This window comes from Ochotona curzoniae, unplaced genomic scaffold, assembly GCF_017591425.1.
Source record: "Ochotona curzoniae isolate NIBS_2020 unplaced genomic scaffold, NIBS_Ocur_1.0 contig_430, whole genome shotgun sequence".
Classification (NCBI taxonomy): Eukaryota; Metazoa; Chordata; class Mammalia; order Lagomorpha; family Ochotonidae; genus Ochotona; species Ochotona curzoniae.
In genome coordinates this window covers 25910032-25934820 of record NW_024466219.1, presented here as the reverse complement: position 1 = coordinate 25934820, position 24789 = coordinate 25910032, and positions in this window count along the sequence as shown.

The following is a 24789-nucleotide window of genomic DNA, read 5'->3' as shown; positions in this document are numbered from 1 at the left end:
AGCGGTTTCAAACAAAAAAAGAAAAAGAAAAGAGAAACGTGCTCTTTTTCCTTGTCACTGATGGGAGGGAGAGGGATTGGTTTAATAAGTGATTTATGGCTGTGCTGAGCAAAGGTCATGCAGGAGGGAGGGAGAGTGTGCCGTGAATGGGAGGTGAGGTCACCAGATGAGAGCAGGAAAAGAAGATTCAGAATAAATGCATGACCGGCATACTACAGACTGAAGTGTTTCAATGAAATCAGTTTCCTCATGTTTGCGTTTTACCAGAAATGCCCCCTCTTATTCTGACAAGAGAACTTCATGCCGACAAAGTCCAATTCTCACACATCTGTCTTCAGCACAATGCTGGACTTCAGTCACTAGGCTACTACGCTGGGCCTGTGAACAATGTTGGCAATGCTTTGAACTACAATGTTATGAGAAAATATAATTAAAAATGGTGGAAATATGACTGTGAAGTTTCCATAGAATATAATTTAGTATAGAAATGCCCTAAGGTTAATTGTGTGCCATCACCATACATGTGAAAATCCTGCTACTAATTTTTAATTTATCCTCTGAGAATTTGGTAGATATTCTAGATAACATTGAGGGTCACATCATGGATTTTACATTATTATCTAAATCACCAGTTTTGAGTACCTACAATTTGTTGATACTCTTTCATATGTTTCTTTGCCCTATTCCAACAAAGGTCTTACTTTAAGCCACTTCCCTGGATAATTTTTAGCTCATCATTTTTTATCTACTTTGTTTCCAAGGAAGTTCTTTCTTTTAAAAATGTGTTTACAAATAGTGACTGGTTGAGGACACAAAATCAAAACTGGATAGATAAGATGCTGTCATATCATTTGGTAGATGGTTCAACTAATACAGCTGGCACATTGTAGGAAAAGGGTTTGAAGTCCCAATCCTCCATTTTCCAGTAAATAAACTCTACCCACTGCTCGTTATATCACATCTAAGACCTTCCCAGGAAGTGATACGGGACTTATCACAGAAATATACAGTCTATGGATACAATTCAATCGGAAAGCCAAAGACTATTTTAGTCCTCTCTGAGTTATTGTTAAATGATAACTTGAAATGTAGAAATTAATCCATTTTCCTTTTTTTTATATTAAAAGATCTATTTGTGGAGCCTGGTGTGATAGCCTAGTGGCTAAAGTCCTTGCCATGCATGCTCTGAGATTCTGTATGGGCATATCCCGGCTGCTCCACTTCTCATGCAGGTCTCTGTTTATGGCCTAGGGACGTAGTATAGATGGGATGGAAACGAATGGAAGATAATCCTCTCTGTCTCTCCTCTTTGTAAATCTGAATTTCCAATAAAAATAAATAAATCTTTTTTTAAAAAAGATTTGCTTGTTTATTTGAAAGGCAAAATTACAAAGAGAGAGAGAGAGAAAGAGAGAGAGAGGGAGAGAGAGAAAGAGTCCATCCGCTGGTTCACTCCCCAAATGTCTGTAACAGCCTTGTTGGGCCAGGTCAAAGCCTGGAGCCTGGAACTCCTGCTGAGTCTCCCACATAGATGACAGTGCCTGATTAAAAATCAGGACATTTGCAGAGTGACTGAGCAGATTAATTCTCTCCCTCTTTAAAATAAATAAAATACATATTAGAAAGGGAAATGTAAGACAATAACTCTGAAGGCTCTTATGAAGGCTTGCCTTCCTCAAAAGTTAAAAAGTCAACCTGCTTGCTTCATGCAGCCTGGGGGACAATCAGGGACTGCAGGGTCAGGACCAGTTGCCTTTACGGCTACAACACCAGCAGTTGTTAGAGAATGAGTAGTTCATTGTGCTGACACCTCCCATCAGGTGAAGCACAGAGGACCTCCTGTCTACTGCCTGTGTAACAGGTTGAACTGTAAGAGCTGAACTGAAGGATACCAGATGTTTCTTAATCATTGCTAAGTATACCTATTGTTTTCTAGGAGAAATGTGCTGTCTTCCATGGCTTTCTCATATCCGAGTACATTTGAAATGACTTCCAGAGTAAAGTCATTCTCAATGTACCTGCTTGCAAGACATATAGAGATATAATGGGCACGTGAAGAGCGATTTCCTAGTAACTTGTAGTCAGTGAAAGTGTATGATGCTTCACTGTTATATCCAGATGTGGAGAGAAGATGATAACTAATACAACTCTTTAGCACTATTAAGTAGAAGAAAGCAATGGATATATTGTTATTGTTTACTGGACTAAGAAAACTGCATTGAAATATATTGAAATAAATACCTATTATTCCTCCATAGTCTGACCTTTGTTTAAAACTTTGTTTCAGTAAAGCAAATATATTAGAAAGATGTCAATTGTTCCTTATAGAGAAGTTGTCAAAGTTCAGATTTCAATCAACATTTTATTGCAATGGCTTATGAAGCCACTTAATTTAGATTTTATTTTAAAATAAATGTGATTCAATTTTATTATAAATTAAACATAAATCCAAAGCAAGCAGTTTGTCATTCATGTTCAGACCTATAAAAATAGGCTCTTGTAAGTCTACCTAATAGAAAAAAAATGATAAGTGTATTCTTTAACAATGGTTCTTTGTGAACATTGTTTTCATTAGATTTTTAATAATAAAAAGGCACTTGGTTCAGAAAGGAGGAGTATAATAAATGCAACACATTAAAAACAAAATAAAACATACATTACCCAACTGCCTAATATTGAACCTTATAATTTATCAAGTTGACCCAAAATAATAAACCCCATTGAGAGAAAAAAAAATGAAATAAAATTGAACTTTTTCTGGAAAGAGAGTCCTGTTGCCTATGGAACAGCTCACATCAGTGCAATCTTAGGAGGAAGGAAATGTGTAGAAGGTCAGAGTGGAGGGAACTTCTGAATGAGGGTGTACTTCAAGGGCATGCTTTCTCTGACTCGTATAATATATTATTAAAAGGAATGGAATCTGTAAGTGTGTCTTTAAGCTATTGACTTCATAAATTCCATGAAGTCTTTGAGCCTCTTAAGTGAAACATGTAGCAGACAGGTTGGCTGTGGCAACATGACACAGAGCAAGAGGACAATAGCAAAAAGCTGACCCTTGACCTCATGCTGTCTGCATCATAGGTCTGAGCGTCTGTGATCATACATGGGTGCTGCTGGGAAGAGGGGGATTGAACAGACTTCTCAATATGGAACTTTAGCAAGTAGCTCTTTGCATGTTACAAAATAGTTTCCTGATTTAGTTACATAAAGATGAAACCAGGGGGAAAAAAAGAACAACAACTAAGATTTAGTGTCATTTCACTGATTTTTCAGTACTGTGATAAATAAAGATTCCTTTTATTCTCTTAATTTTGTTTATTCAAATATGTTTTTTGTACATAGATATTCAAATATATTCAAATCAAATATCTTTTACAGTTATTGTGAATGGTAAATTCATTAGAGTAGGAATAATGTTAGAAATAAGAAATCCAGTGGAAATCTTACTGATTGCATGTCATTTCATTATATTGAAAGGAGTAAATTTTTTAAAATTACACTTACTGAAGATTTTTTGTTAACACCAAAAGAATCTGCTTATCATGTATATGAAAGAAATTCCTTCTAGGTAAGAAGGAACTGGAACAAAGTTAATATGATCTTCTCATTTCCATTCATGCAGCTCTCTCCCTACATACACACCTACTTGGTATCCCACCCGCTTAAAAGCCTAGTTGTATTTAGCACTATTATTATTGTTATTATTATCATTTTATGATACAGTTCCATAGATTGTGGGATTTCCCTTATCCCTTCCCCAATTCTCTCCCCCCTCACTGACTTCCCCTATATCATTACTATAGTATAGTTGTTCATACACAGTCATATGTCCATTACTGTGGGCATGGACAATGGCAGAGAGTCCTGCATCCTATATTGTCATATAGTAAACAGCTTCATTGGGAATCCATCTTTAGTCTGGAAAAAGAGATGCATACTGCATTTCATCCTCACACCTGGATATGTTAGGCTCCATTTCACAGTACTTTAAATCCCCTTAAATAAAAAGCCACAATACAAAATCAACAATAGGAAGAAAAATAGAAATTTACAATGCCATGAAATTAAATAACATGCTACTGAAAGACTAATGCATTGCTGAAGATATGAAAAAGAAAATCAAGAACCTTCTTGAAGAAAATTATGCTACTCTATGATCTATGAGTCATTGAATAGTTTAATCAGAAGAAAGTGTTTTGAAGAGATGAAACTAACAAGAACAAAACAATAAAAATCCATGAGATGTAGTTTCTGCTGATTTTTGTTGGTGAAATGTGTCTCCTGTAGGCAACAGATGGGTTTTGTTTTTTAATCCAGTCTACTAATCTACAATGTTTGAGCATAAGCCATTTACATTCAGGGTGTGTATATCTATATCTCATCTATATCTATATCTATATCTATATCTATATCTATATCTATATCTATATCTATATCTATATCTATATCTATATCTATATCTATATCTATATCTATATCATCTATATCTATATCTGTAGTAATTTGGTCCTGTCATTTTAGCAATGGGTTGTTCATTAACTTAGTCTTCTGTTGTCATTTTACTGGGATGTTCTTCCCATTTGCCTTTGGTTTTGTTGGGTACTATTCCTTTTCTCTGTGAAGAGCACATCTTGAAGTATCACTTGTAGGGCAGATCTGGAAAAGGTGTATTCTTTTAACTTTTCTTTACTGAGGAAGAATTTTATTTCATTTTCAAAGACAAAGGAAAGCTTTACTGAGTATGTTATGCTGGGCTGAAAATTTTTTCTTTTAGAATTTGGAATATGTTGCTGCATTCTGTTCTGACCTGTAGAGTTTCCTGTGAGAGGTCTCCTGTGAGTTTAATTGGCATTCTTTGTATGTCAACTGATTTTTTTCATGTGCACATTTAAGGATCTTTTCCTTATGTTCAATTGAAGAGAGCTTGATAATCATGTGTTAAGATGAAGATCACTTTTGGTCAAGCCTATTAGGAGTTCTGTGTCCCTCCTGGATCTTGTTTCTCAGTTCTTTCTCTAGATTAGGGAAATTTTCCTTTATTATTTCATTAAATACATTTGCAAACTCAGCTTCTCTTTCTGCACCTTCTGGGACTCCCATAACTCTTACATTTGGCCTCATAATAGTGTCTTTCAATTCTTGAATACTTTTTTTGGCCTGATCCAGCTCTGCTTCCAGCTTTTTGTTTGCTTCCTCCTGATGCCAGGAAATAGCTTCCAATTCTGAGATTGTTTCTTTTGCCTCTTTTATTCAATTTTGGAGACTCTCCACTGTACTTTTTTTTTTAATTAATTGCATTACATTATGTGACACAGTGTTACGGGCACTGGGAATCCCCTCACCCCTCCCTGAACCTTCTCCCCATGGTGGATTTCTCCACCTTGTTGCATTACCACAGTTCAAATTCAGTTGAGGTTCTTTCATTGGAAGTATTTACCAAGCATCAAGTCCAGCATCTTATTATCCTAGTGAGCTCAACGATTTTTTGGTGAGACCATCTCTGGTCTGAAGGTAAAGCCCACAAAGTATCATTCCAATCAATTAAAAGCCCCGACATAACATCAACAACAATTTACAACATTATGACATTAATTGACATGGTATTGATTAGCAATATGTTAATAGGAAATGCGGGTTCTTAACTACATCCTGTGACTTCTTCATAGACATTTCAGTTTTGGTTTATATTCAACCGAGTTCCATACACCTCAAAATGGTTATAGATTTACTATTCAGCTGTCTCATCTATTTTTATTTTAGTATTTAGCTGTTTGTAGTGTTGAAGCATGCTTTTGCTGTACTAGTTGTTTTTCAGATGGTCTGAACTGGCTTATTACTCTAGCAAGACATTCTCCACTGTACTTTTAATTTGCTGCACTGTATTCTTCATTTGTTATATTTCAGCTCTCATTTGATTTATTTCCAATGTGACATATTCCTTAAATTGCTTGAGCATCTGCTTTATGTGCTTCTCATTGATAAGAAGCTCTGTAACAAGTGTTTTGAATTTGTATCCCCCATTTTCTCAATGTTTTCCTCAGTTAACTCAGAAGGTATCAAAGGGTTTTGCTCCTTTGCAGGGGAGTTTTCAGTAATATTCATTGTGCCTTTGTCTTTTCTTTTGCTCTTGGTCATTGTACTTCTGGTTAGCAGAGTCTTTTCCTTGGGGCAGGTTTCTAAGCTGTATCACCCACAGGTCTGCAGTTCAATTTTACTTATTTTTGTTGGTACACAACTCTTTGCTTGCAGCTACTCCCTCCAGTGAGTTCTAGGTCTGGGTTCTTATGTTAGGTTTCCACCAACAATTCCGAATCCCCAGCTTCTGGTTCATTACTCTCCATCTCCTGTGATACCGTGCTGAGGCTGCACCATTGTCTCTGTACAACCCTTCTCCCACTTCCGATTGGAGCAGGTCCCAGGATTAGGAAGAAACCAGGAGTCCTATTTAGCTTGGTTGTTGTTGGTGTTAGGTCTGAGGGATACATGGACCTCTATTGACCTCTGTGATGCCACAGTCGGTATTATTTTCCTGTGGGACCAATGCAATCCACTGAACTCAATGAGTTCTTGCAAGCTCAGCATATGTGTAGCTCACTGTTGTCCCCTGCAGACTTAAAACTTTTCCACACTGTACAAAATGGCATCTGAGCGCTACCTGGACCTGTCTTGGGTGGAACCTGTAGGATGTCACCCTGTTGCAGTTCATTGAGTCAGAAATGAGTTCACTCTCAGCTCAGCATATCCTTTCCCTTGCCTTTGCCTCCTTACCCAAAATGGCACCGAATTCGGCTCTAGGGGGCTGACTGGGTTGTGAAATCCACCCTGTTCTTCACTGCCTGTCTGGGATCTGCTGCTCTGTCTCTGCTCCTCGTCAAGACAAACAGACTAGCATAATGGGCAGTTCTTTGTTTGGGTTCACTTCCCGATCTCCCAGAGAAAGTCCCTTCCCACCTTGTTGCTGGTGGAGTTCCGGCTGCTGGTGGAGTTCAGATCACCATTAGCTGAATGCGGCTGGGGTATCAGTCACTGCATCACCACACCTTTGTGTCCACTGCTTTCCTGTGCCTGTCAGTCTCCACGTACCCCTCTGCTGTTGTTCTGTCCTCTCCTATTTCCTGGAATGTGTCCTCTCTGCTTCATGCTGGTTAATGTTTCTCAGTCTGTTTAAACATGTCCTTACTCTATTCTGCCATCTTGATTCTCTGTATTTGGCGCTCTTACTGGATCTATATTATTTTTTTCTAAGATTCATTTCATTTTTATTGGAAAGGCAGATATACAGAGAGGATCTTCCTTCCATTGATTCACTTCTTAAGCAGTTGCAGTGGCCAGAGCTGCGCCAATCTGAAGCCAGGAACCAGGAACCTCTTCTGGGTCTCCACATGGGTGCAGAGTCCCAGGGCCTTGGGCTGTCCTTGACTGCTTTCCTAGACCACAAGCAGGGAGGTATATGGGAAACAAGACTACTGAGATTAGAACTGGCACCCATATGAAATCCCAGCATGTGCAAGGCAATTACTTTAGTTGCTAGGCCATTTTGCCAGGCCCTTGGCTTTAATTCTTATCGATTCTTATATGGTAACATAAGAGAAATGTACATATTTTACTAGTAGTTTGATATTTGGCTACATCCATAAGAGACTCCAACACCTGAAATGCTAAATTTTTTGAATTTCAAAAGACAGTGGAGCTGTTAAACATGCCACAAAGAGACCTAGATGAACTTCACACGTTACTTTCTATCACTTGTTGATATCCTAAAGTATGAATTATTGGTATATTCCTCCATTTCAGATAGTATTTTTTTGAATCAAATGCTGTACAGATGATTGTAAGCTGACATTTGACCATGACTTGCATTGTTTTTACCATAAGGTAAACATTTATGTATTATATAATTTTCATCAACACACATTAATATTAATGAAATGTGGTTTAGGGTTTTCATGTATGTACTTTTGAGAATACTAGAATACTGGAGAAATAATACTTATAAATTCATGCAAGGAAAAGGAAGAAATTGGTTAATGATATCAAAAGTCAATGAAGAGGAAGTCCAAGTTGCTTCCAATATGTGGCACAAATGGAAGCAGGATTTTGGATTAGTCACATTTCCCAAGCTAGCCTTTACATATTTGAGCAAAGCCAAGTCCTTTATTTCTCCTTAATTTTTCAACTGTGATGTATTTTCCGGGAAATTTGATCCATATGTTTCTAATTCATTTACTCCAGCTCATCAAATGTTGTTTTGTAAGTCTATTCTGTGCCCAAACATTGTTCTAAACAATTTTATTAAGGCCTCTAAACTAGAAATGGGAACCTGTTGCCAAACCTAAATTTTCTTGAACCCAGTGTTTAGTAGGAGACCAGAATCTATTTTTAAACTTGGCACTCCAAAGACATCATTCTGCTGCTCACAGCAAAACAACCATCAATTATTATTTGTGTAAATTGTGAATGCATAAAGTTTGTTTCCCCCAAAACCTGTGAAAAAGGACTCACTTCTGTAATATCTGACAGAACAGCAGCACAATTCACATTCTTTCCCAAAACTATCTTATAGCTGTTAATGCTGTTGCTTCTTGATATCATACTGTGAGAGTCAAGGAGATGCAAGTATTCATCCCCATCATGCTCTTTGTAACATCAACTCAGAGAAGTCAAGTCAACTTATCCACAGAACAGGTTTCCTCTAGTCCTAAACTTGCAGTTCTTTGATAAATGGTGACGTATGTATTTCTCTATGGCTCACACAGACAATACCATGTTTAAGGCAGCATGGACTATCAAGCTGAAAGAATCCAGTGTGAGTCTCCCACAGGATTGTGTTAATGGCGGGCCAGAAATGGTATGAACCTGTCTTTCCAGATTACCTATGACTTTCATAGGAAGTCAGATAACCTTATTGACAGTTGAGTAAAGCTAACATGCAGATTTTTACACGTACTTGGAGATTGGATCTTATTTGATATAGTTTCTCTACTGAATTTATTCAGACATTCATTGCAAGACTGTTTCCGATATTAACATGACATGTTATAGTCTTAAAGTGTTTAAATGTACGTGTGTATATTCATGTTTGACTCACAAAACACTATGAAAAGGAAGAACATTTGTTTTACCTTATTTTACACAAAAACAATCCAAGACACAAAGTTTCTGAATTAAATAAACAATAGGGCTCAGATTTTAATTTTCTGTAATTTATTCAGATAAAGCAATGTTATGTCTACCATCAATATAATGATGATGGAGACGATGATGATACCAGTTATTAGTTGCTAGCCTTTTATCACCTGCCAGGTACATGAGGTTAGCAGTCATTACTAGAAAAAAAAAATACTGTTAGCTACTACAACTGATTTTTAAAATGAAGAATCAGAGGCCCAGTAGGTTTGAGTAGCATTGTACAATTAGGAACCTATTAACTGCACGTGATAGATAACCAAACCCAAACTGACTTAGGCAAGACCCAGCACATTTTTATCCATAGGATGTATAACTCTGTGAATGGAACTGGCTTCATGTGTCACAACCAAGGGTCACAATATGATCAGGTATCAAGAAACTTCTTATTTCTTCTTGTATCATTAATATTATTTATTCTGTCTACCCATGGAAGTTTATAATAGCCAGCAGTTCTAGGGCTTTCCTTGTCTCCATGATATATAACTATTTGTGGTTGATTTTTATCCTTGATGGATCATGTATTTTTGTCTACCAAAATTCCTGAATAAGCTCTCTGTGTTAGACCTAGATTACATGCTTGTCCTTGAAACCTGAAGATAAGTGCCTTTATAATAATTAAGAATGTAAATGAAGAAGGTGTGATTTTTCAGGAATATTTGGGTAGACTTTACCAAAATAAGAAGACACATGAGTATTTAGAGAACAGAAAACTACAAATTCCCATTCCAGATAGTATGGTCAAAGTTAAATATCTAGAATGTTCACGGAGCTAGAATTCACACTCACTTTTAAGTTTTCAAACCCAAAGAATTCCAAGTCCTAAGTCATAAAACTTCTAAATACATTATTTTATTTATACTGAAAGAGATTTTGTAAATGTGACTAAGATAAAGATCTTAAAAATCTGAGATTCTCCAAGTGACCTAATTCTTGATGTAGTAAGAATGTATAAAAGAGAGAAAGAGAAGTCAAGAGTTTAGGAAAGAAAATAATGAAATAATAGTGACAGAGATTGGAGTAATGAAGTCCTAAGCTCAAGGATGGTGGAACTTAAGGAAGCTGAGTGAGGTGCTTAAGATTGTCTCCAGGCACACCCGGAAAGAACCTGCCCTGTTGAGAACATGATCCTAACTCCATAAACTTGTTTTTGTGCTTCTGATCTCCAGAGCTTTAAGAGAACAAATGCATGCTTTTAAGCCACTAAATTTTTTAACAGTAGCCCTAGGAAAGTAATACAATCCTGTATAGGAAAATAATGCAATCCTATAATCAACAGTAATGTTATTTTAGCAGATTTCTCCTGAGAGTAGTCCTATAGATTAGTTAGTGAAAGTAATATTAATGAAGTAGGAAAGAAATATTGCTCCAGGTTTCCCAAACTGATTTGTTATATGTAGGTTGAATATTTTTATATCATTACTGCCAACAATGACTTCATGGCAATAGAAGCTGTAGGAGTAATAATATTAGGAAAGACAAATAAATTAGCTAATTTATGTGAAGGGCATAATACTTTTGCCGGCCTATAGAACTAAAAAAACCCAGTAGCTATTTGTTGATATCAGTAATTAGTAACAATGGTAAGTTTGCTACTGGGACCTTTACTAGTGATAAAATTTACAAATTCTTAGTACATGTGCTAAGTTCTGTCTTAAATGTTTTTTGAATCATTCATATTTTGTCAATTATTAATATAAATCTCTGGGGAATTAGATTATTTACCCTAGTATGTCATTGCTATTAGATAGTAGTGGTAGAAAAATTTAAGTTTTTAAAACTGCTAGCATATGCATAGAAATTATATTGCAAGGAAATGGATATTTGATAAACTGGAATATCACAAGACACCAAAGGATGTATCTGTCATCATTAATAGGATATAAATATTCTGATATCAAGACACCTGTTTGGACTGCTGCATAGAAAATGGTAGCACAATTATATATATAGTTTTTAGTGGGTGTTTACCAGAGGAGCTACAAGTGAATGAATGTATATACAAATGAATAAATAAATTCATTAATTTCACACGGGAGTGGAGGGTATGTTCTCTCAGTTCCTAGTTGATTTAAAAATTCTAGGGTAGATTAAAACTATCTAAAAGCCTTAGTTGAGTTCAAAGCAATATAAAAATAATTTGTAACATAGTGCCAAAATCAATGGAAATACAATACAAATAGACTTGTTTATATTACAAAGTTATTGTTTCCAATTAGATGTCACACTGCATATTGATTATAAATCCTATTTTTTCTTAGATAAACTGAAATTAAAACTAAAGTGTTTGTGTGTAAATACATGTGCCTGATGAATTATTTATATGTAAATGTTAAGTATTGTTTTCTAGGGTGATTTTGTAAAATATGTCCTGGGTCTTCAACTTCTGTACTTATTATAATATGTAATTAATCAATTGTTACTGAGATAAGTATTTAGGACTAGTAACTTGAACAAATTTACGTGTACTGTGGGTATAGTATCAATTAGATGGAGTCAAAATATAGTGAAGCATAAATATTAGTTAGAAACAAAACGGAAATCAGAAGAACAAACAAGTGTGATAAGAATGAAAAGATTGGTGAGAGATGCACATTTTTTCTCTCTCACTATTCTGTCTGTCATTTTGCTTTTGATGTGAGAGCATTGCTAGACTAAATAAAAATAAAGTTGGAAGTCTAAATATTTAAAGAGGGATGAAATATCTTCACTTAGAAATAAATTATATGACAATAGTTAATAATAGTAAATACAAAATGCAAATTTTATTTCGAATTTACTCAGAGGCTAGTGACTGATTCTATTTTGTACTAAGGGTTGTCTATGTCAGATACCAGGTGACATGGATGCAAATTTTGAAATTCCTTATGAAATCACAGTCATGATTTACCCAGGCTTTTAAACTATATAAACATGGATTGAAACTGATGATCCCATTTGGATAACTCGTTAGATTATTGTTGTGTTACTGGGTAAAAAAACTCAGAATTGAGATGATTACCTGAAGTTGTCAGACTGATAAAATTGAAAAATGTATTATTTTTCTTTTCCAAATACTCCTTCCATTTTACAGATATTTTCAAATCTATGGTTCAAGAAGTCCTAGAATTAAAAAATAATAATAATTAGAAATGGAGAGAAATAGAGAGGGAGAGAGACAGACACAGAGACAGCGATTGTTTAGCTTCCTAAAATGGCTGCAACACTCAGGGCAGAACCAGACGGAAATCAGGAGCCAGAAACCCCATTCAGCTCTTCCACGTGGGTGGCAGTAACTCAACCACTCAAGCTCTCGAATTGGATTAGAAGATGAGTAGCCCAGACCTATACTGGCACTTGAATATAGGATGCAGACATATCAAGCATGTATATATTTGGCTGTGCCACAATGCCATCACACCCTGTCTGTTGTCCGTGTTCCCTAAAAAGCCTTAAGATTCAATGACATTTTTTCACAGCTACAAGAGCAGCCAAAGAGGAAATCAAGCAACCATTAGGCAAGCTCTATATGAGCTCAGTTGATGAACTGTTTACAGTCCATATCTCTAAAACACTTTTTTTTGCCATGTAACTAAATTTGATAAGCATTGTACTATATAAGTCTTCTTTCGAAGTTAAGGACATGGAGCAGAACTGGAAAACACTGATGATACTTTAGGAAAAATAGATAGGCCTGAAAATAAGCTAAGGGAACTATGCAGATCTTAGATGCATTTCCTTGCTAATTAACTTATTCTTGTTTTAGTTTTTGTTCCTATTATAAATCTTTTCTAAAAGAACACCAATGGTATTTTAATATTTGAAAAAATCCTCCTTTTGAGTCGGGAGAGAGAGAAGAATAATGGAAGGAGTTCTTTTCTGGGATGAGATAAAAGTAATAATTTGCCAGTTTGAGACTTGGAGGATCAGTGACAATGTAGTAGATCTTTAGATAAGCAATACTCCTTCAGTCTGCTCTTGTAGGCTTCTAAAGCCTACTGCCTGCAGCCACACAGGGTTAGTTTAGCTTGTGGGAGAGCCATTTCAAAGGACTATTATTTGAAAGGCACTTCTTGGAGCAGAATCCTGCAGGAGTCTGGTAGACACTATAGCTAACTCCCCAAAGATGAAAATATCTTAGTCCTAAGAGTATAAAACCATGGTACATTGTATGCCAAAAAGGGGTTAAATTATCAGATGAAACTTGGACTGCTCATTAGTTGATACTAAAAGGGGGAGAATATTTTAGGTTATCTAGGTGGACTTTACAGAAGAAAAGAGGCAGGGTAGTGAGGCAGAAAATGAGACTGAAGTAGAAGCAGATCAGTTTATAGTACCAGACAGAAACGATCTGGCCACTGCTGGCTCTAGAGACGGACAAAGAGGACCATTAACCAAAAATTCTGATGGATTTTATAAGCTAGGAACAGCTCTCAATTTAAAGCCATCAAGAAAACAAGGACCCAAATCATACAATTGCAAATTACTGAAAAATGTTAATATTCTGAATTAGCTGGAAGTGAATTCTACCTCAGAGCCTCCAGTGGGTGGTTATTTTTCAATTTGTTGAGAATCAGGATGGTGGAATAGGATAAGGACATATTTTAACAGGCAGAGTATAATTAGCCAGAGTGAATCAGACAGGGCACATGACAGGAAATAGGAGAGGGCAGTCTGATGCAGAGGGGCACCTAGAGACTGGTAGACACAGGGAAGCAGCAATGTGGTGTTGCAGTAACCAGATACCCCAGCTGGAGTCAGGGAGTGGCAAACTGAGCTCCCTCTGTGGCTAGAGCTCCTCTAGCAGCTAGGTAGGAAGTGGAGTTTACTGAGAGCTCAGGAGATGAACTCAGGCAAAGAGCTGCCCATCCTACTGATTTGTTGATTTGACCAGGAGCAGAAACAGAACAGCAGATCCCAAACAAACGGTACAGGAACAGAGTGGATTTCACAGCCCAGACCCCCCACCAAAGCCACATCAAGCGCCATTTAGTGTGGCAAATGCTGTGGGACTAGAAGGACAACAACAAATTGTGCATCTACTAAGCTGAAAGCAACTTCATTTCTGGCAACATGCATTGCGTTGATCTCACAGGGAAACCAGTACCAACATGGCAACCTATTGGTTCCACCCAAAATAGATCCAGGTAGCCCCCAGACCTAATGGCCAGAAGATCCAGAAGTCCACCAGTGACACATTAGGCACCATTTTGCAGAACTGTGGCAAAAGTTGTGGTACTGCAGGGTCAATGGTGAGCTGTGCATATGCTAAGCTGGGAAGGAACGCACTTCCAGCTCAATGCATTGCACTGGTCACACAGGGAAAATACTACCGGCTTTGAAATCCTACGAGTCCCACACAAAATACATGTGGGTGGCCCACAGTCCTAACAGCCAACAAGATCAGCACCAACAACAATATAGTTGTTTAGGACACCTGGTATCTTCCTGATCCTGGGAACTTCTTAAACTGGAAGTGAGAGAAAGGTTGTACAGACAGTGCTGCAGCTACAGTATGGGATCACAGGAAGAAGGGAGTGGTGAGCCAGGAGCTGAGGCTATGGAGACTGTGATGGAAGCCTAACACAAGAGACCAGATCTGAAACTCGCTGGAGAGAATGTGACTACAAAGAACCAGGCCCTGACTGCAGTAAGTAAAATTGAACTGTAGTTCTGTGGGTGACAAAGGTTAGAAACCTGCCCTAAGGAGAATAATCTACTAACCAGAAGTGCAACGACCAAGAGCAAAAGAAGGCCTATGCCAGCCTCAGAATTAACTGAGGAGTTCATTGAGGAGATGGGGGAAAAGAACTTTAAAAGCTTGTTATAAATCTCCTTATCAACAACGAGAAGCACATACAGAAATGTAAGCAATATGTCACACAGGAAATAAAAGCACTGATATAACATCAAGCAGAATTATTAGAAATGAAGGACACAATGCAATAAATTAAAGAGTCGGTAGAAAATCTCAAAAATATAATGAAGGAGGCAAAAGAAAAAAATCTCAGAATTGGAAGATATTTCTTGTCACAATGGTGAAACAATCAGAAAGCTGGAAGAGGAACTAAGTCACCCTAAGTAAAGTATTCAAGAATTAAGCGACAGTATTAAATGGCCAAATATAAGAGTTATGGGAGTTCCAGAATGCACAGAAAAAGAAGCTGGGTTTGAAAATGTATTCGATGAAATAATAAAGAAAAACTTCCCTAAATTGGAGAAAGAATTGGGAAACAACATCCAGCAAGGGCATAGAACTCCCGAAAGTATTGATGAAAAGTGATATCACCATGTCACATGATAATCAAGTTCTCTTCATTCAAATATAAGGAAAAAATCCTTAAATGTGCACATGGAAAAAAAAATAAATTGACATATAGAGAAATGGCAATGAGACTCACAGATGACCTCTGATGGAAATCTCTACAGGCCAGAAGATAATGGAGTGACACATTCCAGATTCTAGAAGGGAAAAATTGCAGGGCCAGAATAAGGTACCTCACAAACCTTTCCTTTGTCTTTGAAAATGAAATAAAATTCTTCCACAGCAAAAATAAATAAAATAATAAAATAAAATAAGATCTCAAATACACCTCTTCCAGACCTGCCCTACAAATGTTACTTAAAGATGTTCTCTTGACAAAGAAAAGCAATAGCAACTACCAAAACCAAAAGCAAATGTGAAGAGCATTCCAGTAAAAATGACAGCAGAAGACTAAATTAAACAATAAATAACCCATTGCTAAAATGACAGGACCAAATTACCACCACTTATGTAAACTGGATGTAAATCATTTAAAATCAACAGTCAGACATCAGAGTAGTAGACTGGATCAAAAAATAAAACTGATCTATCTATTGCCTATAGGAGACACAACTCAACAACAAAGATTAGCAGAAAGTATATCTCATGGATTTTGAAGTTTTTGTTTTTATTCTTGTTTCTTCAAAATTGTTTCTTTTCTCTTATTAAATTCTTCAGTGAGTCACAGGTCATACAATAACATCATTTTCATCAAGAAGGTTCTTGATTTTCTTTTTCATTTCTTCAGCAGCACATTAGTCATTCAGTAGCATGTTATTTAACTTCATGGCATTGTAAATTTCTGTTTATCTTCCTGTTGTTGTCCTTGTTTTTTGGCTTTTCGTGGAAGGGAATGTATACTATAATAGAGACTGTCACATCCAGATGTGAAGATACAATGAATGCAATATGCATTTCTACTTCTAGATCAAAGATCGCCTCCCAATGAAACTGCTAAATAAATCTTGACAATAGGATGCTGGACTGTCTGCCATTGTCCATACCTACAATGTCAGGATACACTGAAATAGGAGAATATGGACTTTGACTGATTATGAATGACTACTGTCGTGATAATATAGGGAAAATCAGTGGGTGGAAAGATATTTGGAGAGGGATGGAGGGGAAATCCTAGAGTCTATGGAATTGTATCACAAAATAAAAAATAAAATAAGAAAGAAGTCAAAATGACAGGAGGAAACTTGTCCCATAGTTTTAAACAATAGCTATTGCTATGGTTTCACAAAGTTAAAGACCTCCCTCCATTGAACCAGCGCCTGAGGATTCTATATTACATAGTTGACTCCAAATGATGCTAAACTATCAGTTTTCAGCCTTATGGTATCTTACAGTATATAAATTACAGTCTAGAAAAATGTAAAGAACTTGTAATGGATGTGTCCTTGCATACATTTAAATAATGGAAAACCTTTAGTATCCCAATTTCTAATGATTGCCAGTGTGCGACTTTGAGAATCTTTTCAAACAAAGAGGTAGAAGCTGTAAACCCTGTAAGCAATGCCTGCTGCTTCCAACACAAACATAACCTTGGTCCAGTGACATTTTTTCATGAAATGGATCTAAGGTCCATAGTGAAAGCTTCTATGTAAGTCATGTTACCAACTAGCCGTTATAGGACCCACAGGTATATCAGTAACAAAAACCAATAGTCTTCTTTCCTCCCATTAAATTAATAAGCAAGAGGATACACTTTATTTTGCATGAAAGTACCTATTTGAAAATATTTGGAAGGGTGTGTTTATAGGTATCTTCATATTGGCTTAGCACGCAACTCAATCACACATTAGTTTATATTTTAAATAGTTGATATGAATTATATAAAAGCATTGCTATCTACTTGGAAGATAAAAATCAGAAATACATTGAAATATGTTTAGGTTCAATCAATGAACTATGAGAAAAGTCTCACAATTTGGTTTAAACTTTTGCTGTAGGAACAATTAACATTTACATGCTTGATGTGAAAGTTGTGGTTTCATTCTTTTTCACAGAGATCATGATTACTTTATGCAGCTAGATCTCTGTTCAGATTTTAAATATTTTGTGTTGGTATAGCAGCATTAAATATATTGTCTGCAGCATCTCACCCTTACTCCATAGGTTATGTCAACACGAAATTCCTTAAAGTAATGTCAATGAAACATGAAATTAATTTTGTGTGGCTTACTAGCTTTTGCCAAAACAGCAGTCATGTCTTTAAAGTGGTTACTTAAAATGCAGCTATGTTCTGTCTATGGAAAGTTTAATTTTTCTCTTAGGACTTGGTTCCTTTTATTATTCCTTCTTATACGATTGAAGGATATCAAAGCTCACATGCTTTTGTGGCATTTTGTGCCCTAGAGATCCTTAAGCCCATCCCCAAGTGGAGACCTACAGTAAATTTTAACATTTATCTGCTGGGCTCTGTTAAATAAATGGCAAGTTAATGTTTTTTATGAAGAGAGAATGAAGGTCAAAAGATACAGTTATAAATCCCACGGTTTGGTGGCAAGGATGAGATTACTGGAATGCTTCTGGGGGAGATAGCTAACCCACTTGGATACCATAGGTTCTATAGTTTCCTGCAGAAGTCAAACCTTTGAAGCTCAAGTTCTTATTATATGTGATCATAGCTGAGTGAAAGGGATAAAGTTGGATGTCCAGTTCCCTTCATCTTAACTCCATTAAGCAGTAACAGAATTGGTTGGGGGGAAAATGGGTAACGTTCTAACTTTCAACAGTGAGGTTCACTGAGCATTCCAGAGAAGGTAAAATATTGCATTTGGGGAAACATGATCTTTAGAATGCTTCATATACTCAAAAGAAAAAAGAATTTGTTCCTATCTAAATTTTTAAAACATTTTTATTATATTAATGACATCAGAGTTGGGGCACATGGGAATGCTGAAACGAGAAAGAAGTTTCACAGAAATCCTACTGTGTAAGACATGTATTGTCATTGCTACACATTAGACAATGCTCTATTATGAGAGTGAGGATCATATTTCACAACCCATGAGTCAAGGAGCATTCATGGATGATATCCTTCAATATTTTATGACCTCAATTATTTATCTCATTGTTCTCATTGTCTGCACAGTTGTTTTAAAATTAAGCCCAGTTACAGAACTTCTGTGGTTACGGTTAGTAAATGTGGAACTGGGACTCTCTAGATCTTTTCCTCCATTATGGTTTACGGAAATGGTCAGATCAGGGACTCAAATATGACAGAGGAAAGGCTGAATCACAAAAATGGGCAAAGAACAAAAAATGATGAATTAAAAGGTTACATTAATAATTTTATCAAATTTCTGGCTTGATTCAAAAAGCATTTTGAGATATGTGCAAAAACATAACTCCTATTGTATAGAAATAAAATGTGTTATTAAGTAACAAAATGAAAACAAAGAGATAAAAACAGATATTTATTGATTAACACAATATTGACCACAGAGGCTACTTTCTAATTTAAACCATCCTTGAATATAATATTTGGGATTGTAGAAAGAACAGGCAGATAACAAGCAGCAGAAAAGTTTAGGTATTAGTGGGTTAAGACAGCAACATGAGTAGCACAACAGGCACGCTTTTTTGTTATTATTTATTGGAAGAAAAACAGAGAGAAAGATCTTCTGTCTACTGATTCGCTCCTCAAGTGGCCACAGTGGTGGAAGCTGCGCTGATCCAAAGCCAGGAGCCAGGAGCTTGTTCTGGGCCTTCCATGTGAGTGCAGGGTCCCAAGTCCTTGGGCCATCTTCGACAACTCTCCAAGGCCACGAGCAGGGAACAGCATGGAAAGTGGGACTGCTGGGCTTAAAACCAACCCCCATATGGGATCCCAGTGCGTGCAAGCTGAGAACTTCACCCACTAGGCTATCATGCTGGGTCAGAGACACACAATTTTGATTTAAGTTTCTTAACATGGCTTTTTTTTCCCCATAGGGTCCAAGTTAAAGTTTTGTTTAAGTGTGTATTTTGTGCAAATAATGTGTTTTCTTATTATGTCTAAAAGAAAAGGAGGGACTGGTGTGGTGGCCTAGTGCCCAAAGTCCTTGCCTTGGACGTGCCAGGATCCCTTATGGGCACCAGTTCTAATACCAGCGGCCCTGCTTCCCATCCAGCTCCCTGCTTGTGACCTGGGAAAGCAGTTGAGGTTGGCCCAAAGCCTTGGGACCCTGCACCTGTGTGGGAGACCTGGAAGAGGCTCTGGGCTCCTGGCTTTGGATTGGCTCAGCTCCAGCCATTGCGGTCACTTGGGGAGTGAATCATCAGATGGAAGTTCTTTCTCTCTGTCTATCTGCCTTTGTCTATCCTCTGCTCTGTATGTCTGACTTTGTGATAAAAATAAATAAATCTTTAAAAAAATTTTAAAAAAGAAAATGTGTGTGACAAAAGATGTTATTTTATTGAGAAAGAGGAAAACTGTTTATGTAGAAAGGACTTTTTTTTCTAGCACACATCTAGAAGGTTAAGACTATTTACAGATCTAAAGAAAGATGCTGTTGAAGTTTAGAATTGAAGTATGGGGTCGGGGGGACTAGGTTCAGATAGAAAGAAAACCTTTCACCAGAGGAAGGACTTGGCAACTGAGGAAACAGCCTAGTGGGACTTTTGCAGATAGACAAGCAACTCCTGCAAGGAGACATGTGGATTGAGATCGGCTTCATGCAAACTCACACAAATATTGATTAAGGATAGAGACTTTCTGTAATAATGCTTATCTGAGGTAGGACCAATGAGAAGTTTTGAGTCCCTGAGGAAATGCATTGGAGAAAAGTGAGAGGTGTGAACACTAAGTTCAACCTAGGTTCTTTCTCGTTCTGGGATAACCTGGTGATCATATACCCTTTATAATGAGCCCCACAGCTACTGCACAAGGTTATAGTTCTATAACCTTGACTGTGATGTGGAATTAGCATTTTCTTTTCCAAATAAACTCCTATCAATTTATTTTAGTTTGTGTAAAAATCAGATTAATAAAAAAATGGACTAAATGGAGAGAGGTACATGGTTGAGAAACTAGAAGTATTGGCAACTCAGGTATCAGGAGCTGAAATTGAGTGCGAATGTAAGAAAAAGGTATGTCTCTTTAGGTGACTGAGGCAGTACGCCGACAGAATTTAAACTGATTTAGGTTGGAAACATGAGGACAGACATTTGGAAAAAAAATGTGTCATACATAAATAAGACTTATCCCATATGAATCTCAAATACATGCAGAGAGAAGGAAGTACAGCATAAAGATGCTAGTTGATCAGTTGAAATTCATTGTAAGTTACTTTGTTGCCCTCCAAAGCACCCACGTTGTCTTATGATGGTCTAAACTTCTCTCCCACTCCATGCACTTCCATTTCTTCAATTGCCTTTGAAATCCTCCTTGTCTTAACTTGCCTGGTCATTGTCATTCAACAGTCTTGCCGATTCCTGAAACCAATAGGTTGACTTGTGTCCTTCCCACTTATGTCTGACAATGGTTAAAGCTTTTACATACTTCTCAACTGTAACTTCATTCTACCCTGGCCTGAAGAGGAAAAGCAGTGACACAGGTCACAGCAAAGCCAGGTACTGGGTCGCACATCAGTGGAAGTGCTGGACTGTGAAAGGCTGGTGGTGCTGTTGTTTACAAGTCTTTCTTGGCTGGAGACTGCTTGGCATTTTCTTCTTTTGGCCTTGGTTCTCTTTCTGCACATTCTATGCTGATTTTCTGTTTTTCTTTTTCCTCTCTGCTAGACTGATGCAATCCCTTGGGGAATACTAATGGTATCTAGAGGAAAGAATCAGAGAGTAGAAGGCTAAGGGGCAAGGGACTTAATTTTTTTTTGAAAACATAAAGAAAAAGAAAGTTTCTCTTTCACTTCTCACTGCAAAAATGGTAAGGTCTTGAAGGTTCCAGTTATGAGGGCCCAGGCTAAAGGAAAAGGTCTAAGAAACGTACCATTCTGTTTTCAACCCATCTGATGGATGGAATTCTGCCACAAAGGGTCTTCAATCACTGATCTGATTCAAGAATCCCCAAATCAAATTCAGTGCCATATCCTATAGCAATTATCACAACTGGAATCATAACAGGTAACTGATAGGGTTTGAAAATTCACGATCCTATCTATAGCTCCACTTCTTTCCTGGAGACACAAAGCAACGTACTGATTTGGCCAAATTGTTATTTCAAATTCGTTTTAACAAAGAAAAATTCATGCAGCTGTTTCTTTCTTAAAACAGAGACCTTTTCATGTTCACAATTTCCCAAGAAAAAAAAACCCAAAAGTTACAGAGTGGGGACTTCAGGTTAATGGGATTGAGATTTGGGAGTCACAGTCTTTAGCACTCCCCAATGACATCATTTAGGTGTTTTTTAAATTGCCTACAAATAAACCAGTCATCGATAGACATACCTCCAGGATTGCATCACTTTCCCCATAATCTCCAGGTTTTAGAACCCTGAATTGCAGTCAGGATTAGTGAAAAAGATGGCAACAACAATTAAGTGGAATTAAAATAAGTGCTCAGTAAGCTGAGGAGCTAGCTGACTTAATTCATCTAGAATTCAATAGAATTTGTTCTGTTTCTCACAGGGGAAGGTGAGACAGAAAGCAAAATGAGGAAGGAAAAATATTTATGTGCCTGTTTAATTGATTTGTACTTGTTTATGAGTTAAATCCCAGTGTCTCTTCCCTTTTTTATATATTCTGGAACTCTTGGAAATTCTCAAAGGAAGAGAATCATATGAGTGAGTTCAAAACTGTGATTTTACAGTATTGCTATTTATGTTACTATAAAGCATGTTTTAATGGTTTTTATGAGTCAAGAGAAGATGGGGCCACTTCTCTTTGCATGGAAATCTTCAAAACAAAGTGAAAAGAGTTGTTTAGACGATGTCTCAACACTTTTTTTTCAGGAGCTCTGGCCTAACACTATTGTAACAAAGAGCAAAAAAATAGGAAGGGTGGGGATGGGTGAATCTATATACAGATCTTGTAGTACAAGTGTTTGTGGTTAACTGAGAAACACATTATGAGGCAAGCCTTTGGAGAGAGGTGAGTAATTAAAGACAAATGCTATGACATAATCATTTACACGCAGAAGAGAGATTTTTAGATTAAATCGGCCTGACCCGCTGCTCAGCAAGTGTTATCATGGATTCTTGAGAAGTATTCATTTATTTATTTCCTAATTTAGCCCATATGTTTTAATGGAAACAAAAACTTTTGTGTTTCCCATAGGAAATAGACTGAATCCAGTGATGGTTAGCAAGGTTGGTGTATTTTGGGAGAGCCCTCCTGTGTATACCAACAGATCCAATGAACAGTATGTCAGCTTCAGAATGCTTCATTGGAAAAAGGCCAAGGATTTAGAAACACTTTCGCTGGACTGAATTCTTTCATGTTTGGGGAGGTTAACAGGTATACATTTAGTTAACAAAACACAATACCTGTTAAATCAATTAGTGGATATGACTAACAAAAACCACATTTATTAACATTTTGCTTGTGTAATTGTTTAACTTGATACACACTCACACACACACACACACACACACACACACACACACACACACGCCTGTCCCTTGTTTTTACTCCTTCTTTTGCAGCCTGATGTCAAGACAGCAGTTTTTTAGATTCTAGCTTCCTTCTTTTCTTAATCTGAGCATTATAATATAAAACACACACTGGAGAAAGTTTCATGGTTTTCCAAATGCTATTAAATTTTAGCTGCTGTGTTTGTTAAGCACAGGAAGTAAGAGCAGAAAGAGGGGAAGGCATGGCAGAGAGGTCCCCATTATCTACCTTTTTTTGTTTGGGGAAAATGCAGACTTGGTCACATATGGCAGGTTTTCTGTAGAATGAGACAATAGGAACTGCTGCTTGGTGAGCTGACTCAGTCCCTCCAGGTGCTTTGGAACATTCTGTCACAGTGGTACACAGATCGTAAGGGAAAAGGAGAAAACATGTAGGCACTTACCGCATTAAGAGAAAATGGTTATAAATTCAAAGACTTATTGACAAGTTAGCGACTGAGGAACAGAGGATAGAGATTGGCTTCTGCTTAATTTACAGAGAAATCATTCCCTAGGTACAACCACCTGACCCCATTCTTCTTTTGTAAGGTAAAGAATGAAATACATCGGCCCAGTGCTCCAGCTTAGTGGCTAAATCCTTTCCTTGCGTGAGACAGGATCCTATATGGGCACTGACTCCTGTTTCAGCTGCTCCACTTCCCATCCAGCTCCCTGCTTGTGGCCTGGGAAGGCAGCAGAGCACAGCCCATAGCCTTGGGACCCTGCACCCACACGGGAGACCCAGAAGAAGCTCCTCGCTCTAACTTTGGATCTGTTCAGCTCTGGCTTTTGTGGCCATTGGGAGAATGAGCCAGCAGATGGAAGCTCTTTCTCTAAATATCTCCTTCTTTTGTATATCTCCCTTTCCAATAAAAATATTTTTAAAAAAATGAAATGAAATAATGCTCTTGGAATATATACTTTCTTACAGCAGATAAGAAAGATGAGTGAATAGTTCCTTAAAGAAACCTGTTTCTACTTTGTAATGAAGAGAACATGGGATTCATTAGCTAGGTACTATTTTCTGGGAACCTTTCTCATTTGCCCAAAACATGACAGCTCTTCAGAAGGTTCAGGAGGTTTATGTCTTAGCCTTCCAAAAATGATTGTGTGAGCATTGCTCCCTCAAAGTTGAAAGTGCATTCCCTTGAATATTGTTATACTGGAGCTGTAACAGCCATTGAGCAGTCTACTATCATTGTTTTCGGGGGTTCTTGTTATTGTTTTTTGCCTTTGTTGTCATCTATTCTAAATTGCCTCAGTATTATTAAAGCTTACACAATACATTGTTGAATAGATGCCAACCCTTTGGGAACTACAGTTCTCCCCATCCAAGGCCTTTTGGTACATATTTTATTGGGAGCAGTAATAATAGAGCCCAGATGCAAGGCTGAATACTTTTGACAAAAGCAGGCACAAATTCCATTGAATAGTGCAGCACTGTGGCCCAGCATGTTGAACTTGCCAGCTGTCATGCCAGCATCCCAAATGAGTATCAGTTCGATTCATGTCTGCCCTTCCACAGATCCAGCTTTCTGCTAATGTACCTTGTTCTTGGGCCCCTCTGACCCACATAGAAGATGGGGATGGAGTTCCAGGCTCCTGGCTTTGCTCCTGGGCCAACCCCAGCCATTTTGACAACTTGGAAAGTGAATTAGTAGAGCAGAAGATCTCCCTGCCACACATCCCCCCACCCCTCTCAGTAACTCTGCCTTTCAAATAAATATTTATTTAAAAAAAGGAAATTCCATTTTGCCACCTGTGA